Here is a 17,810-nt window from a genome sequence, read left to right as displayed (position 1 = left end):
TAAAATACGGGGAGATTTCATTTCTAATTTGTTAAAAAATATCGGAAGGGAGAGAGGGGGATTTTTATGGCTGGTTATCCAGTTTGAGGAAAACCACCTATTAACTAAGTCTTTCCAATAGATTTTCGTATGAATATACATATATTGTTTATTTTTCATGACAGATATGATTACTTTTCATATTTTTTTCTAATCCTATAATTGCCTTGCACTATTGCCTATAATGACGAGGATTTATCAACAAAAGATATTACAACATTATTTTAGACAATTATTTGGTGTTATATTACATCACATTTTTGTTTTTTTAGGATCAATTTTTACCGAAATTTTGACATTTTATGCAATTTAAGAACCAGCTTATTATATTATGTAACTTTATAAACCTTTTGATGCAAAATATATTGCATTATAACTCTCTTCCTTTACTTCAAATAAAACAGCTAATATTCTTTCTTCATTTTTATCATTCTAAGTGCAGCTACTCTATAACTAGAATGGCTAACAAGGGTTGTAAAAAGAAAATGAAACGCATAAATATATTATAATGGAATTACACAATTGAACTTAAATTATAAATGCTATTCACAACAAACAGTAATGAAAACTTGGAAGAAGGGTAGTAAATTTTAAGTTTGGCTATATCTTTGAGAAATATGAACTAAAATTTCAACAAAATCTACCCAGCGTTGGTTCGAAGGTTTAAGAGATCTTTTATATCAAAAGTGGGGGTGGAAGGTGGGGCTACATTTCATTCCCATCTTGAGATAGCGCACCAGTTAATTCTTGTTTTTGGCAAGAATTACTTGGACCAATGTGTCTTCGAAGGAATATTTACAAATAGGTTTATCCTTTCTCTAGGACATTTTCAGAGTGCACTCTGGTGTTTACATCTTAAATTAAGTTTGTCTTTATGTCAATTCATGTAATACATTTTAAATTCACATTGATTAGTAGGACGTGGCGACTGCAGAAAAAATAAAAAAAAGGGAAGGGGTAGGTTTCTGGTAGAATCCGTAAAGGTGTGTGTTTTAAGTCTTAAAAATAGTAGTAGAACGATAATATTCACTAAATATGTGTATTTCTTATTGAAAAGAACTATAGACAAAAAAATTTAAAGTTAACAAAATTTTTTATCGTTCTACTACTGTTCTTAACTTATAACATAACACATACACGGTTGGACCCTCAGATGTAAAAACTTTATTTTAGTGTTTGGCCAAAATGACTTAGCAATTGTATCTGTAAGTACATCTAATAACACCCTTTGCTATTTTTAAAATCCTAGAAATTTTTTTTTGCAAGAAAATTGCATAAATTCGCAACCTTTTTTAGAACCACTACATAACTCGAGTTTTAAAACTTTTTATATAAAATCCTTTTTACAAAAAATATCAATAATTACTTAAAATTAAACCTGAAAGAAAAAAAATTTCATTACACGTGTTAATTTGCATGTTTTAGGTCTTTTTTTGAGGAAAGTATAACTTCCACAGTTTTGACAATAATATATTTTTTTAACATTTCAAAGTAAAATATAATAAAACTTAAACGATTTTTCTTGAATTATCAGTTGAAAATTTCATCAAACATGCAATTTAAGTGATGAAAATTTAATAAAATCATTTTTTGAATGTTTAGAATTACCAATTTTCTACATTTAAAACAAAATGTTAACAAAATTTAAAAACATTTTAACATATAACTTCAAAAATCAATAACATTTTATAAAAAGATGTTTCAAAAAATAAATCATTAAAAGGTATTAAAATGCATTTGAAATAACTTAAAATTAAAACAAGAACATCTTTTTACACTGTATTCTGTGTAATAGAGTTTAAATGACATGATTAGTGAATGAAATATTTCCTAAACTCATTAAGCCTTTTTGTGACTATATTAAAAATAATTTATTTTGTTTTATATTGTTTTTTTATTCAAATATTTGACAAAATTTTCCCTACGTCAATAAAATAAAGTCAGTTTTTTACTGTTTCCAGGATTTTCTTTATAATTATAACAATTAAATATAATATAAATCTTCATTATCTTTTATTTGAAGTATAATACACATTAAAATGTAAAGTATAAGCTAGAATAGCACTTTTTTCAACGAATTTTTTAATGACATTATATCAAAATAATCCCTCTTAAATATCACACAACATATGATTGGGAAGTATAGCCATTTCTTGGAGGTATAATATTTACAAAAATACCATTAATTCTGTTTTTATCAGAAGTTAAAAAAATTGAACAATTCTAAAACAATGGTTGGCTGTCTAGATATTGAGTACACTAAGACTACGGCTCTGTTCTATTGAAATAACATTGCAAAAAGAGGGGTTCTGAAAGTAATCTACCTAATTTTTTTATAAAGAACCAACAAGTACTGTCAGTATCTTTTTTCTTGTAATCTAGCAGACAATCAAATCATAACACAATTTTCATGATAAAATATTCAGGTCTCTACTTCACATTTTAAAAAATATACTGATCAATAAAATGTTCAAAATTTTACTTTGTACTAATTGAAAAAATATGTTGTAATTCTTATTTTAAAGTTACATTTTTATCCCTGACAAAATCATAGATGACTTTTATAGGCATCTTATCTAAACTTTTTGAAGAAAAACTTAAAAACGTTAATTAAGTATGAAAACTATTTTCTTCGATTTTTCTGAAGTTATTATCGCATTCTATGGGTTTTTTATTATCATTTACTTATAACGAAAGTGCCAAACATTGTACCCTAACTTATTCATTTAATAAAAAACCAACCGTGATAACCTTTACGGATTTTACCAGAAACCTACCCCTCTCTTTAATGAAATTTTATTTAAATTAGTATACTTGCTACCTCTAGAGTGGGGGAGATGGGGGAAAGTCAAACCTAAAATTTTCATTTAAGTCTTAAAAAGAAAAAAAGTAATTTGTTTTGAGGTTATTTTTTTAAAAAGTTGATTTTTCTAGGGTGGAAGGAAGTGCTATCCCATCAAATAGTTATAAATCCTTACTAAAAGAAGCTCTAATGAAATGTAGAACCATACTGGTCTAGCTGTTTGCGATATCTTAAGCTGCACACACAAAGAACGACAGAAGACACCTAGTTACTTTTTAAAAAGAAAAAAAAATTATACAGCTAAAACCTTTATTTGTAACTGCTAAGTATTGTTGTCCTGACTATATCTCTGCAATATTTTGAAACTAATAATGCATTAAAGAAAAACGATATTTATGAAAGTTTTGGAATTTATTCTCTTGCTTCCTTCCCACCTGAGTTTTTTTTGTAGTAGTGCAGCTACTCTAAAGGTTGTTGTATTTTAGGACTCTAATTTATTTTGATTCAAATCTTTCAGATGTTTATCTATCATGTCTGTTCTAATTATTATATATGGTTGTCTGCCTGTAGCTTAAGATCTCGCTAACTGTTAAACTTATATGGTTCTATATCACAGCTAACCTTCTTGAGGTCCAAGAAGGGTTTGAACCTATTTCTGGGGAAGGTACCTCAACCCTCGAAAGAGAATTGCCATAGAAACAAACCCCAAAAAAATATTTAAACAAATCAGTGTTCAAGAGCTCCTAGTAGATTATTTTCTATACAGTATGAACATAAAGTACATACCTAATCTTTATTTTTAATTAGTCCAGTTTGTACATTTTGCATTGGCAAGGATAAAATCTTATGTTATACTACATCTGGCCACAATTTTCCTTGTTAATATATAGTTTGCAAAAGCTTTAAAGGATTAGTTTGCACAAATTTAAAATTCATTGTGTAGATAAAATATACATTATACCTAAAATAATACAGGGTGTTTTTTAACCTGGGACAATTGGGCTCTAGTTTTCAAAGAATATACCTACTGGTCATATAGTGGTTTTAGGCTGTTTTCCTGAGAGATAATTTAAAAATTGTCATGATTAAATTATTTCCTTTGGTGTTAGTTGGTATATAGATATACAATAGTAAGGTGTTATGTTGTAATATTTTATTATTTGGCAAGGTTTAAATATATGTCATACTATAGTGTGATTTTTTTGGCTAAAACTGAAGCTTTCAAATTAATCCCCCAAGAACGTATTTATTTACAATTCAGTGGTTAGTTTTGTAATAAGTAAACTTGATATGACTCTATTAAATAAGTGCGAACCGGTAAAAAATCAACTCCCTTTGATTTTATATGTTTATTTTCAACTTTTTTGACCGCACTGTATTTCTTTTAACCTAAGTTTACAAAATAAATTTTTCAAACCTTCGAATAATAGATCAACTGTAGCTTAAAATAATTCATTTAGAAAATTGGTTTACGTTTTATGTAACGTCATAGTTACTAAAAGCAAAAAAGTTAGTAAAAGCTTTTAGTTGTACGGAATGGGGAGTCACTCCTCCCTCTTTAAAATCTTAGTGTTAAAAGAAAAATTCAAACAAAATTGGGTGAGTAGGTTTTCTTCAAGGGACGATTTAGGAAGAATAAAGATACCCCCTAAAAACAAAATTACTGAAATATTAACTGAACATACAAAAAGTTTCCTTGTTAAAAGAAGAATCAGTCTTTTGGGTGGCAAGATATTTTAGTACAAACACACTGAAGGACATATCCAAACAATGATGATTTTTAAATATTTAGGACAATTTTTGTCTTGTTAAAATTTATTTATTTGATTTATATTCTTATTTCTTATGTGATTTATATCCTATATTGTTTAATGGGAAAAGCACTTAAAAAGTCAATAATCAGTATTATCTACTTAAACAAAATATTATTATTTTGGTGAATATTATAAATACAAAAGAATAAGTACTCATGTTTAGACGTAAAAGCATATATTCAGCAATTTTTTTCATGGTTTGGTAGCCAATACTTTGTTTTCTTTTTAAAGCCACCCGCTTAATTAAAAAAAAATAACACATATAGCTGCACAACTCGACCGTTTTGTACGATAAAAATCTGCAGCAAATTATCACCTATTTTCAAAAACTGTTGGATTGCTTTTGAGATGCTCAATCATATAAAAGATGGTTTAAATTTAACAAATCAATCACATGATTTAAATCGATGCAATCTCTACAAGATAGGTAATCTACACCTAAAAAATAATATTAATCATAATTGAAACCAATTCTTTCATTGTGAATATGTTACTTTAAATTGTTTTCTTTCTCTCATCTTGGTCTGTCTATAATGTAAATGGATCAAGTAATAACTGGATAAAGTATCCAATTTTTTTATCTATAAATAGCAGATTAACCTACCATCTTAGGACCTATGTGAACAAAGTTTAATTAGTATGCGAGATCTTAGTGGACAGACAAAAAGACATATGAAATTGGATTTATTAATACGATATTACATGGATGTACCATTGTTCAATATTCGTATGATATGCGTATAGATATATACTGCATAATAGATGTACTAAATTTTATTTAATTTTGATATAATTTCTCTTTTTGATATATTCTTTTTTTTGTTAAACAAATTTTGTAATATTATATCTACGATTATTATATTTTTCTTACTCTGCAGTGTTTACCTAAAAGTTTTAGGAACAAAATGTTGAAATGTTGAATCAGCCCTTCAAAACATGTTCAACTACTTACAGGGAGCATAGCTACTCTTCTATGTTCTCTTTGACCTTCGGTTATTTATAACATATTCCTATGTATCGGGTGTCTTAGCAGGGTTATGACACAACATGCTTTGTTAGATACAGGACATCAAAAGGTTTGAGTAGTGAGAATGCTTTGGCCCCCAAAAAATCGAAAAAAATTACAAAACCTATAAGAGTTATTTTAGATTTAGATATGAAATAAGCAAGCTTTATTCATACATTTTTTTATTTAATTGAGAACAAACATTTGAGTGAAATACTTCTTTGGAAATGGTTATCCCCGTTCAGTTGAAAATTAAATAAGGTGCAGAGTTGTAGATTTTTGCTCTCTTTCTTGTTTTTACAAAATTGTTAGTTTAACAATTGTTTTCCAGTAAAAAATGATTGAACATTCTATTTTTACAAAAAAAAGTACGTGAACGAACTATACATCAATAATGAGTTATGTATAGAAGGTCAAATATAACTTTCGCACAATGTAGACACAGAAAATAAGCAACATTTTATAATAGAATGTTTAATAAAATAGTCAATTTTTTTTATGTTTTCATAAGACTATCATTTACAATAAAAGAATGTTTTTGTTTTTAATGGAAAATGATAATTCAATCCTAAAATCCAAAAAGGTGGGTAGATACTGGTAGCCCATTGAAAGAATACTTTATTTTTTTTTATATTTTTCCTCTTTCTTTAAATTCTTTTCTTTTTTCTCTTTCTCTGACATTCTCAATGGATGGCTGTAAATGATATTTTAAAACACCCATTATACTGTTAAACATAATCGTCCTTGGCATTATTATTTTTGTGTATATGCTAACAATAATATGCTAACAATAATTATGCTGTGGAAGTCATGTCACCCCTAAATAAAGTTATATGTATAGGAAAGGAGTATACAACATAAAAGATTAAATGATGCATGCATTATTTGGCCTTATTTTCATGTCACCTTACATAGAATAAATACATTAGTACCTTACATAGAGTCGTATATAGGTAACTATGTAGTCAATAATAAATGAAAAAGATGATCAAAACAAGTTCATCTATAGCAAAAATTAGTTTCTCAATGAGATGAGAAGAAAATAAAATTGGTGTCATCTAAGATTTGTTTTAGTTTCAGTAAAAAATTTAAAGTAGATCATTTTTTGGTGGGTAAAATGGTTTATTATTACTTGGATCTTACACTAGGTGGTCTTGTTCTGACGAACTGACCAAAAAATAATGTCCGTGATAACCTAATTTGACTACAATTTTTCATCCTTGTGGGTAATGCAATTAGAAAATGTCATTCCAACTATTACACATTTACTTCCAATTTAAGTTTCAATTTTTTAATTTGTCACATAACATAACAATCGCTAAAATGATCTAAAAAACTTTGTGTACATGCCATTATTCTATATTCTTACTTAAATGAAACTCCGACAAAAGGTTGTCTTTAACAAAAAATAACACAAAAGGCTAAAAGCTATTACAATGTATTTATCATTAAAAGACATTTTTCGATAAAAAAAATTATTACAGGGATAGCAGTATACATATATATTCAATGTAATGCAAATAGATATAATTTTATTGATCGGTCTAATAAATATGATTATTTGGATTCTTTTTTACATTGTGTCTTAACGTCTAACATATCGAGTTTTATAATGATTACATTATTGCTATGCTTAAAGTTTTAATGTTCTTTTTCTATTGTTTATACTACACAATGAGAAAGTGTCCTTCAATGGTTTTCCAATAAACTTCTCTGCAACCATGTTTTTTTGTTCTTTTTTGTCATTTTCCAAAATGTTGAAATTGTCTTACTGATTTCAAACCTTGTGTATATGTTGTGTTGTATCAACAATTAGATAAGATATTAAATAAGTAGCAATTCTAAGGTTATCAGCAGAAAATTCCTTACATTGATTTTTATTGTAGGATATAAATATTAAATTAATCTGATTTTAAAAATTATGAGTTCTAGAAGAACAAGAAATAATGTCTGATTTGGAAAATATTAAAATTTTTCAAACACGATATCTGTATATCCATTATATATTAAAATTTTTCTATATCGTTCTAGAGTGGGCTATAAAATGACAAAACAAAGGCTTGGAAATTGTAAGTTTTTTTGACAGTAATATTTTGTAATGCATTTTTTTGTTGGACTATATTTATTTCCTTATATAAACAATTGTCAAACTATTTAGAGCAAATTGTCACCGGATACCAAGCTGTTACGCATGGTATTGGACAGAATACACCACAAGAACTTAATTTGACGTATTTCTGAACCAAATCTTTTGCATGATTGTACGGTCAAACGCCCTTGAGACAACCAACCATTTGATAGCAAGACCTTGGTCTATAGGTTCTAAAATTGCATGGTACTGAGGTGCACCTATTTTTGGTCAAGGCATTCTCCCTTCTCAAGATTTTAAGAAAAAATAAGGTTGTCAGTCATATTGCCTAATTATGGGGTATATATGCTAAATAGTCTTTTAAAAATTGCCTTTAAAACAAACAGCCAAGTATATTCAACTTATATACATAGAAGTTACACTACTAAATACTTGTTTTAAGAGTGAGAAATAGGTGGAGAGAATATCCTTTTTATTCATACATTAAATGTAATTTATGTGCTGCTAGCTGTTACACCAAAGATTTTAGATAGCACTACTAGGCAGATTCGTGCTTTGGGGATAGGAATTAGTAATATTTATAAAAAGAATTGTCCTACAGTTTTGAAACATATATTAAATTGATATACATACATGATAAAATCATAAAATTTAAGCTATAATATGAGTGAAAATGTATATGTTGTTTAATTATTCAGATAATTAAAAACTTTTACCATGTAGTTTTAAGTAAAAAAAATTTAGTTTGTGAATTTTAGTTCTGTTTGAGTATTTTGAATAATGTTCTAATAGTTATTAAAATGGTTATATTAAAATATAACCGCTATATTAGAACCGGTTCGGAGAAATACTGAAAAATCATCTAAAATAAAACAAAAATCATAGTTTCATACCAGTTTTTGTTAGCCACGACTTCGGCCGTCGGTGCTTACAAAAATGAAATGGCGTTTCTTCGTATTTACCTAACCCTGCGAGGCAATCAACTAACCCAATATAACCTAACCTAACCTAAAATAACCTATCAAAAGCCATTTTAAAAATACGACGAAACGCCCCTTACGGGGCGTTGCCATGAAAGGGACTATGTCCAAAACTAATAGATGGAACTTTTCATGTCTTAAAATTTAGACAAAACAATCTAGTTCAGTAATTTTTTTTGTTTATTTCACTTTCCTTTCTCCCTAGTAAGAATAATAAAAAGGAAAAGTTAAAACATTACTCTACAAAAAGTGGAGCAGCAGATTCAAACAATTCTCAAGTTTTGTTTTGTCACATTTAAAACTTTTTTTTGCCTATTAAGCCTTTTATTTTAAGGCTTAACTTTTAATGCTTTTGTTTATATGTTAATTTTTAGCTTTCAGGTAGCAAAGCAACTTAACTCCTAAAAGCTATCGTTTTTTTGAGTATAAGATTGAGGGTGAAAATAGAAAGCCTATGAATTAAAATACTTTGGTGCTAGGATCATAAGTTAGAAGTTGCCTTGGCCCATAAACATTCACATTTGCTCACCATGCACAATTACAAATTATCTTCAACAATTAAATAGTTGATTTCCCTTCAACAATAAATTTTAAAGAAGAAATACATCTAAAATTCCCTTAAATTAGAAATTACATTTGTACTGTAAATACAAATCTAAAAATGAAAGAACATTAATTCAGAGAGAAATAAGCATACTAACAAATATTTGTTTGAGGCAACTCTTCTTATAGCCATATTAAATCAGGGTGCGTTGATTATGAGATTGGGTTTTCCTCCATTTTTTTTTGGGGGGGGGGGGAGGGGGAAGGGATTGTTGGTTGCTTACTTCCCTTACCTCTTAAAATAAAAATCAATACTAGAAAATCCTAAAAATTGTTCAGTGATTAAACAATCTAATTACTAGAATTTGCTGGACTTAAAGCTAGTTGAAACCATAGGATCTTTGTCTATATTCTGACATTAACTGAGTTGCAAACGATTGCATTTCCAGAAAAAGTAGAACTTTTATCAGCACAGCTTTTCTTAAATTTATTTCAGTATTAATGTCAGTCTATACCATTTGTGAATTTGAACTTGTTTGACATGTTATAGCATTCTCTTTTTGATCACGGTATCAAGTTATAACTACAAAAACATCTCTTTGTGAGTTCAAAAGCTTCTCACAACCCGTTTTATTCGCACCTCATTAGAAGTAGCAAATCAAGAATTTTAAATGATTTTAAACAGCCAAGAAAAAAATATACTCAGAAAATGCAATCTTGGCAAGTAGATTAAAAATAGTGTTATATAAAATTATTGTTTTTACTATTTGAAATAATCATTCTTGTTTACATCACAATTAATGAACAAATTTTCTGCTATCTCAAATGAAAAGAAAAAATCCTTATGCAATGTGTCTCAGGCCCCAAAAACATTTAACCTACTTCTAACCTCAATGCAAACTAAATGAAAAATAGACTTAGCCATTTTGTTTTGCCTTTCAAATCCCAACGTATTACTTTAAACAATCATTTAGTATTGGTTTCTCACATAGCTCAGCTAAAACTGAAGCAAAATAATAACTTTATAGATTATACATATTTGATAGAAATTAGTAGTATGAAGAGAATTAGGAATAGCTTGACATATAACAGGAGCTAGTCATTGTAATACAATGAAAGAATTGCACTCAATGCATAATGTCTTTGAAATTACACTTAAATTTGTAGAAGATATTAGATAATCAACATTTATTCAGTATATTTACTTTATATATCAAACGCTTCCCTTAGTTCAAACTAACATTAATTAATCTGTATTTAAAATATATCAATTGTATCTTGTACTATAGTTTTTACACACTACGTGTAGGAAAAATTTTCTTCTAAAATAATAGTATCAATACCAATAAAGGTCGTTAGTATTCTGTATTTTTCTTTTGTAATAGACAAGATAGTATTACACTTCGGTGATTATTACTGTCAATATAAAGATATGTCTTACTCAAGTCAAGTTTGTAGACGATTTTTATACGAAATAACAGTAATTTTCTACTGTTATCTACCTGTGATAGAATCGTTCTAAAGATTTTAAAACTAGTTGTAAGGGAGTTGAAAAAATGTTTTGTGCATTTTCAAATTTTTGTCTAAACTGATTAAACATGATTTTGTAATGGCTAAATTATTAAAACAGTTGATATCTAATCTATTTGCTACCTCTGTGAACAAAAGCTTGATCCTAAACCAGAATTTTTTGAAATACACATAATACTTAAGTATTAAAGATCACAATTCAGTTCAGACAAAAATTAGAGCAACAAAAAAATAAAAAGATTTATAATTAATTGAATATTTGATGGGTAAATTACATTTCTTGTTTTTTTTTATTGATTTAACTTATATAATGTCTGGCGGACAATCTGTTATTTTGTGTATATTATTGGAGAAAAAAACAATCAATGTGTGTGTCTAAGGTCACCAATAATGTATATCACCAGTAGTAGGGCCTATGTCAATATCAAGCTTAGCAATAGGATCAATATTCTTAAAAACAATTTTATCACTTTAAGGCGAAGCTGCTAGGGTCAAAATAATAAATAATTTAGATTAAAATCTGCTATAAAAGATAGATATCTTCTTTTTTTGTTTGGATTTTATTAGTTTTAGTTGCTTTTTATGATAATTTATAATGATTATGTGTCCAATATCTAACGTATAAAAAAAACATGATTCTTTACATTTTGTTGTGAAAAATTGTCCCTTGTCCTATGGGTGTAAGTCACATTACATCTGTGTCAATTTATTACCCAACAATACCAATATAATGTTTTTCTATAGGCATGTATATATACATTAGACTGTCCCGTTTTAGGGTAATATCCCATATATTTATCCCATTAAAATTGTATTTTTTTCGTTTCTCAATTACTTACAATTAAAAACTAGCTAAACAGATAGAATATTGTTTACAGTACCTATAAAAAATGACGGCATACCGGTCAGCCATTGGTAATTTATTATTTGTATTGGCCTTTCATTGGTCATTTGTATTGTATGATGTTATTTTCTTATAGGCACCATAAATAGCTTCAAAAAAGATAGTATTTATTGATTTAAACATATGTAATTGATTCAAAATTATTAAATTACTATTTCATTGCATAATGAAAATATAAAAATTCCTTCGCTAAAATTTAAAACTTTACATTAAAACCGAAAAAGAACATCTTTTCTTTTAATTTCCAAAATTAGAACATTCTAATGTTGGTGTACTTGGTATAGTTTGTTTATTGGTGAACAACCAAAAATCCTTTTCTTTTTTGTTAATGTCAAAGCATATAGCACATGTCGTAAATGGGTTAATTTTTTTGGCCGGTGAAAAAATAAGGCAGAACATTCGCCTTCACTATTTTATGTTAGAATAATAGCGGGGTTTTATAGTATCATTTTTATCAAACACCTGCAAAATAACTTAATTAAGATCCTTTCTAGAAAAAACTTATCTTAATACATCTAACCATTTTTCAGATAGAAAGTATAACATTCAAACAAAGACATACACCTACTTAAGCTAATTTAATTTAAGCAATCAAATCTAAGTATACTGCAACGCATTAATATAATGTTATTTTAGATATCCACATAAATAGACTGCATTTTTAAACATAAAAAAAAAATATACTGATTGATGTTATATAAAAAGATATCTTTGTACTTAAGCGCAGCAAGAGAATGATTAATTTCTCTGTTGAAATTAATATGAAATGTGGCTTCACAAAAGAAATTGTTAAAAGTATTCAAGAAGCAGGTAGATCATGACATAGATCTAGAAATCTACACAAAGAATTTGAGTTTTATCCTTTTTGTATCAATCATTATAATGTATAGACTGACTAATATAAATTTTATGTTATATTTAAGCTGAGCTACTAATAATAAATTTATAGTATTACACAGAAAGGAAGCGGACAATAGGCTTTTTATTACTAGTACCCAAAGTTTTATAATATTTTTTTCTTCTTCGTTGGTTTAACAACTTTTGGGACTTTGATTGGTTGGTTCAATAGATTCAGTGTTCAAATGTTGCAACTACTAAATTTAATCGAAACATTTTGTGAATCTTCATTGGGGATGTTCCTCAATTTATCGGCCATTGTCTTATTCTTTCAAATCTCTATTATTACTAAAGATATAAACTCCTGGAAATTAATAGACTACTATTAATGAACTAATGATTATTGCTATTAATTTATTTTCAATCTGGGCAAAACTGGTCAAGGGTTTTACAATGGATGAGTTTGATAAATATTTTGATGCGTTTTAAAATTAGAGTAAAACAATAGCGAAGGTGTTAAATAACTGTACGTCCTAAACTCGTGGACTTTGTGCCGAAATACAATTGAGTCTTTGAATATCAGCCATGGTCTCGGAAATATTAACACAGCCAAGTCGTTACAAAAGAGCAGAAAGCTATTTGCTAGCAGACAAAAAAGTGTCCCCATTACATTTATTGTTTGGGAAGTGTTTGAAAGATAATTTTATGAACTTCTGAGAAAAAAGGGTTATGATAGCATTACCAAAAAGAGATTATACAAACAGAAATAAAGACACAAATAGTACCTTTAAGAATTATGTTATCAGGTAGGTAGGATAATTTAAAAAATATTTTCTTCAAAACTTTTCAACCAAAATGGACTTAAGTGTTCTTGTTTTTGCCATTTTAAATTTTTTCCTTAGAGTTACACATTTCTATATAATAGTTTGCTGTGAAATTAGAACAAAGAACGGGAAACTTAAAACTTTACTGTGAAAAATATATGGAAATTAGGGAGTATGGATAGTTGTAGAGATAGGGAAGGTATATATATATATAAGGTTAGTAAGTGGGAGAGAGGAGAGAATTGGAGTCTTTATAGTGTGTATTAAATTCCGCAAAGGTTTCATATTGTGAAAAAAATACTAGAACCGCCCATTAATACAATAACACCATTGTTCCCTTCCTTTTGTCTCCATGCATTAAGTATTCTCTCCAGTATGGCTCCGAACCCGATTAACATCCGCTGGATTATAACCAATTTTCAGCCATACTGACAAAGCATGTATAGCATCGAATTAAAGACAATTTTCCACGAAAATTAAAATGAAAAGCATAAAAATGATACCAATTTTGTTAGTCCGGTCCTTTAACCCTTCGGGGCTAATGAAACATAAAATTTTCCAGTTTAATATCCGCGGAAAGCTGAATAAAATACGATGTGATGAATAACTCTTTGTGTATTTTATACTTCTAAATGACAATAATAACAAACTGCAGAAGTGATTGCCCACCAGTCTTTATAAAGTTGGGAGTTTCATGATTCTTATTTTAGTTTTACGCAAATAATGCAATTTCCACTGACTGCTGCCTACTATCTTATAATGAATATACTATAACTGGAGAAAACATCAAATATTATGGAAGTAAAAGTTGTAACAAATTAAACTAGGGCGCCAACATATAATTTCTGGAAAAAAAATGGGCAGGGGAAAGTGACTAAATACATTAGGACAACAAAATTGTTGCTCGGGGTATTACTTGATTCTATAGGATGTCAGCAAACCTGGCAGGATCATCCAGATTAAAATGGCTTAAATTCTATCATAACCATCTATGGTGAAAAAGCTCAAATTGTTTCAAAATTGTGTCAAAAATGATCCATGTGACGTCATAAAAATGAGGGAGATGAGAGGAGAAGTGGGAAAGAAAACCCCTACAAAAGAGATGGATAATCCCTCATTTCTATGACGTCACATGGATAATTTTTGACACAATTTGGGCTTTGTCTTTCATAGTTAAACGTAATGTAATATATATCATGTAGATCCTAATTCTCCAAATCTCAAATCTATTTTGAATTCTTAAATTTGTAATTTTCACTTGATGGTTAGTGGACGTTTAATAGCTCTTCACATCCAAAAGAGGGTACTTATCCGTTACGGGTTGATCTCAGGCAACTGGCTGCACTACTAAATGATGGATATATATTATCTCAAGTGATTTCGTGAACATTTTTTCCCAATTGGTTTCATCTAAAATAAATCTCCATATTTTAAGAATCCATTACCCTTTTACACTATCAAGGCAAGGCTTTAATCAGATGGGGTGTAGTCCATAAAAAGGGAAAGGTCAAGTGGAATGAAAGAGTAAAGTTGTCCTAAAGTTGTCTGTTATAGTGATATTACAGCATATTGTCAATATTTTCTAATAGTTAAATATAATGTAATAATATTTTATTTTTTACTTCAAAAATCATTTATAATGAAGAACTTCTTGGAAAGTTATGAAAAAGGATGATCCAAAATTTAAATGTTTTATATTTTTTTTATTTAAAACATAATCTTCGAACTCATTTAAAGGTTAATAGAATGAAGTACTGAAATTACACTTTTTTAGGAATTCTAAAATCGTTACCAGAAATTCTCTACGTCAATTCAAAACAGGCTGAATTTCACCTTCTTTGACAAACAATTTATTGCTTTTCTTTTTTTAATGTTGTCATGATTGTTTTTATAAAAGATATGCGTATCTGTTTTTCTGTCTTAAGTGCAGCAGTAAAGTCTATACAAAAATATTCGAATCATGAAATTTCTATCATGTGTGTCTATGTACCAATTATAGATTCTTGCTTCCCTTTGGGTAATTATTTCCTCACTGCTAGTGGTATGCAATAATATTTGTACAATATCATCTACAAATACTTTTTTTCAAATAAAAAAACTATCTATAATACAAAGTAGAATGATGTCTGTCCGTCCGTCCCTTAAGATGTCGGTAACCACTCAACCGATTGGATTCCACTCTTCAGGGAATATACCTACTGGTCCTGTGGTGGTTTTAGGTTTTTTTCTTAGGAGGTGGGACATTCACAACCCCCCAAAAAACAAAGAAATCCCCCCCACCATTTTTTTAGGCAATTATTTTAAAATAAATGGCAGCACCAGAAATACTTATTTTTTAAATTGCCTCTTGGGACAAAGCCCCTAAAGTCCAGGGGCGAAGCGACTAGTAGAAGAAAAAGGAACCTGGATTAAATTTTGTAATCCAAAGTTTCATGTTTTTCCAGCATTACTTTTTACAGAGTAATTGGTGAAATTTCACTACCGCTGGGACGGAAGGGTAAATTGTTTATTTTAAGGCTACTTTTCATGAAACACGAAAGGGGTCTTTAACCGCGTAAATCCCATTTTTGCCGCAAATTTTGTTTTAATTAACTATGATCTGCAAAGAAGAAAAATTATTGTAATAATTAATTTTAATTTCTAATTGTAGCGAAGTAATAAGGAAGTAACAAAATTTGTATGACTTTGTGTTTATCAGAGTTATATTATTTTTTGTGATTTTTACAGTCTACAAAAAAAGAAGAAGCAGCTTATTGTGCCTATAAAAATTACGTCATGCAATACAAATGACCACTGATAGGCCAGTATACATGATGATTTTGACCAATGGCAGAATGTATACTGGCCTATACTGTAAGCTGCTTCAAAAAGAAATTTATTTATCTTGATACTAGATAGCGGCTACCGTATCCCGCAATAAAGTTTTCATTACCTAATTTTCTTTTATAGACTAAGCTATAAAAGTTATATTAAAAGAAGAAATCTTACTTAGTAGTATAATATTATTTATTATTAGTTGACCGTCTGTCTCAACCATGACACTTTGGTTGAGCTTGGACTTCCGAATTAGCGGGAAGTTCACGAGATCAGTTGGTGAACAGACAAAACCCCCAATACCAGGAACCATCAAGATTCAACAGCAGGTTTGAATATAGATTTATTGATGAAATTATTTCAAAAGACCTGAAATTACAAGATCAATTAATAAACAGAATAAAATATTATTCGTTATCTTAAAACTTTGAGCACTAAAAAAAAATCTTTTTCTTTTCTTATGGTTAAAGAATCTTTGGAAACTTTGGCTTTAAAGGAAAATTATTTGGTTTAATAAATCATTGTTAAATGCAACAATAAGGCACATAAAAATTACTAAAACATATATTAAACATAATTAAGTTTCATGTTTAGCTGGCTAAAGCCTTTTTTTAAAACTACATATAATCGTCCTATTCACCATACTTCTTAATCAAATTAACAAATTCTACCTGAAGCTCTTATGGTTTCAAATCCCTGATATACTAGGGTAGTTCACACTCAATGAGACCAATGATAGGCCCAATTTTGTTCTCCGCAATCTTCACACTCTCATATCTCATTCAAAAGTAAGAACGTGCGCTTCAAAATAAACAAACACTCTATGCCGCGCCACATTATGAAAGGAAAGCCCTAAAAGACGACATTTGCGCTTTGTTTTTGGTTTAATGATAAGGAATTTAATTTCGAACTTGATAAACACAAAGCTTCCTCGAAAAGAGGTTAAGACACACCCCCCGTTTGAAAGTCAAATTAACTTCCTTAACGAGATTCAAGGTTTTTTTTTTTGCGCTGAGCACTAGCAACATTTCTCACTAAACTCAACTCACCATAATCACATGAGAATGGCCACATCCCGAAAACGTGACAATTTTGCTCCTAACTAAATGAAACCCCGTGAAATGCATACACAATATTATACTCCTCACTAGGACTCATAATACCTCACATTTTAGGATAGAAGGATGGGGATTGGTTTGTACCATACAACATTCCATGCACATGACAATCACAAGATCACATACACAATCCTAAAATAGATAATCCTATTAATCATGATGTTGTAATATAACAACTATCTAAATAATAATCATTTCATAATCAATAGGTAATAAATCATTATTAATAAATCAATAAGTACCTACGAAATCAGGTTGAAATGTAAATGTAAACAATAATGTAAAAATAAAACGAAATAAATCTTAGACAAGAAAATTAAGATTTATAGGTACTTAAAACTAAATTTGTTAAGCATCAAAAAGAGTAGTAAGAAAAAATTTTTCAAAATCCTTGGGCAGAAAGTTTTTCAAACCTAATGAATAAGAACTGTAATATCTTAATCAACAATAAAACTTTTTAATACTTAAAGAATAGCAAAATAATAATATCTTCTTTAGAATTTTCATCG

The 17,810-nt window shown here is 28.7% G+C and overlaps 1 long non-coding RNA gene across 1 annotated transcript; it reads right to left on the bottom strand.

The window, feature by feature from the left end:
* Positions 1-16,513: 16,513 nt before the first annotated feature.
* Positions 16,514-16,970, bottom strand: LOC145325440 (uncharacterized). The gene is made up of 2 exons (XR_013881483.1): positions 16,855-16,970; positions 16,514-16,552 (listed from the first exon to the last, which is right to left on the bottom strand). It is a non-coding gene; the product is annotated as an uncharacterized LOC145325440 (long non-coding RNA).
* Positions 16,971-17,810: the final 840 nt, after the last annotated feature.

The sequence above is a fragment of the Acartia tonsa genome, chromosome 8, assembly GCF_053477335.1.
Source record: "Acartia tonsa isolate MP-2025a chromosome 8, ASM5347733v1, whole genome shotgun sequence".
In the NCBI taxonomy this organism is placed as follows: Eukaryota; Metazoa; Arthropoda; class Copepoda; order Calanoida; family Acartiidae; genus Acartia; species Acartia tonsa.
Note: the sequence above shows the minus strand (reverse complement) of the source record. Positions and strands in the feature narration are given on the sequence as shown.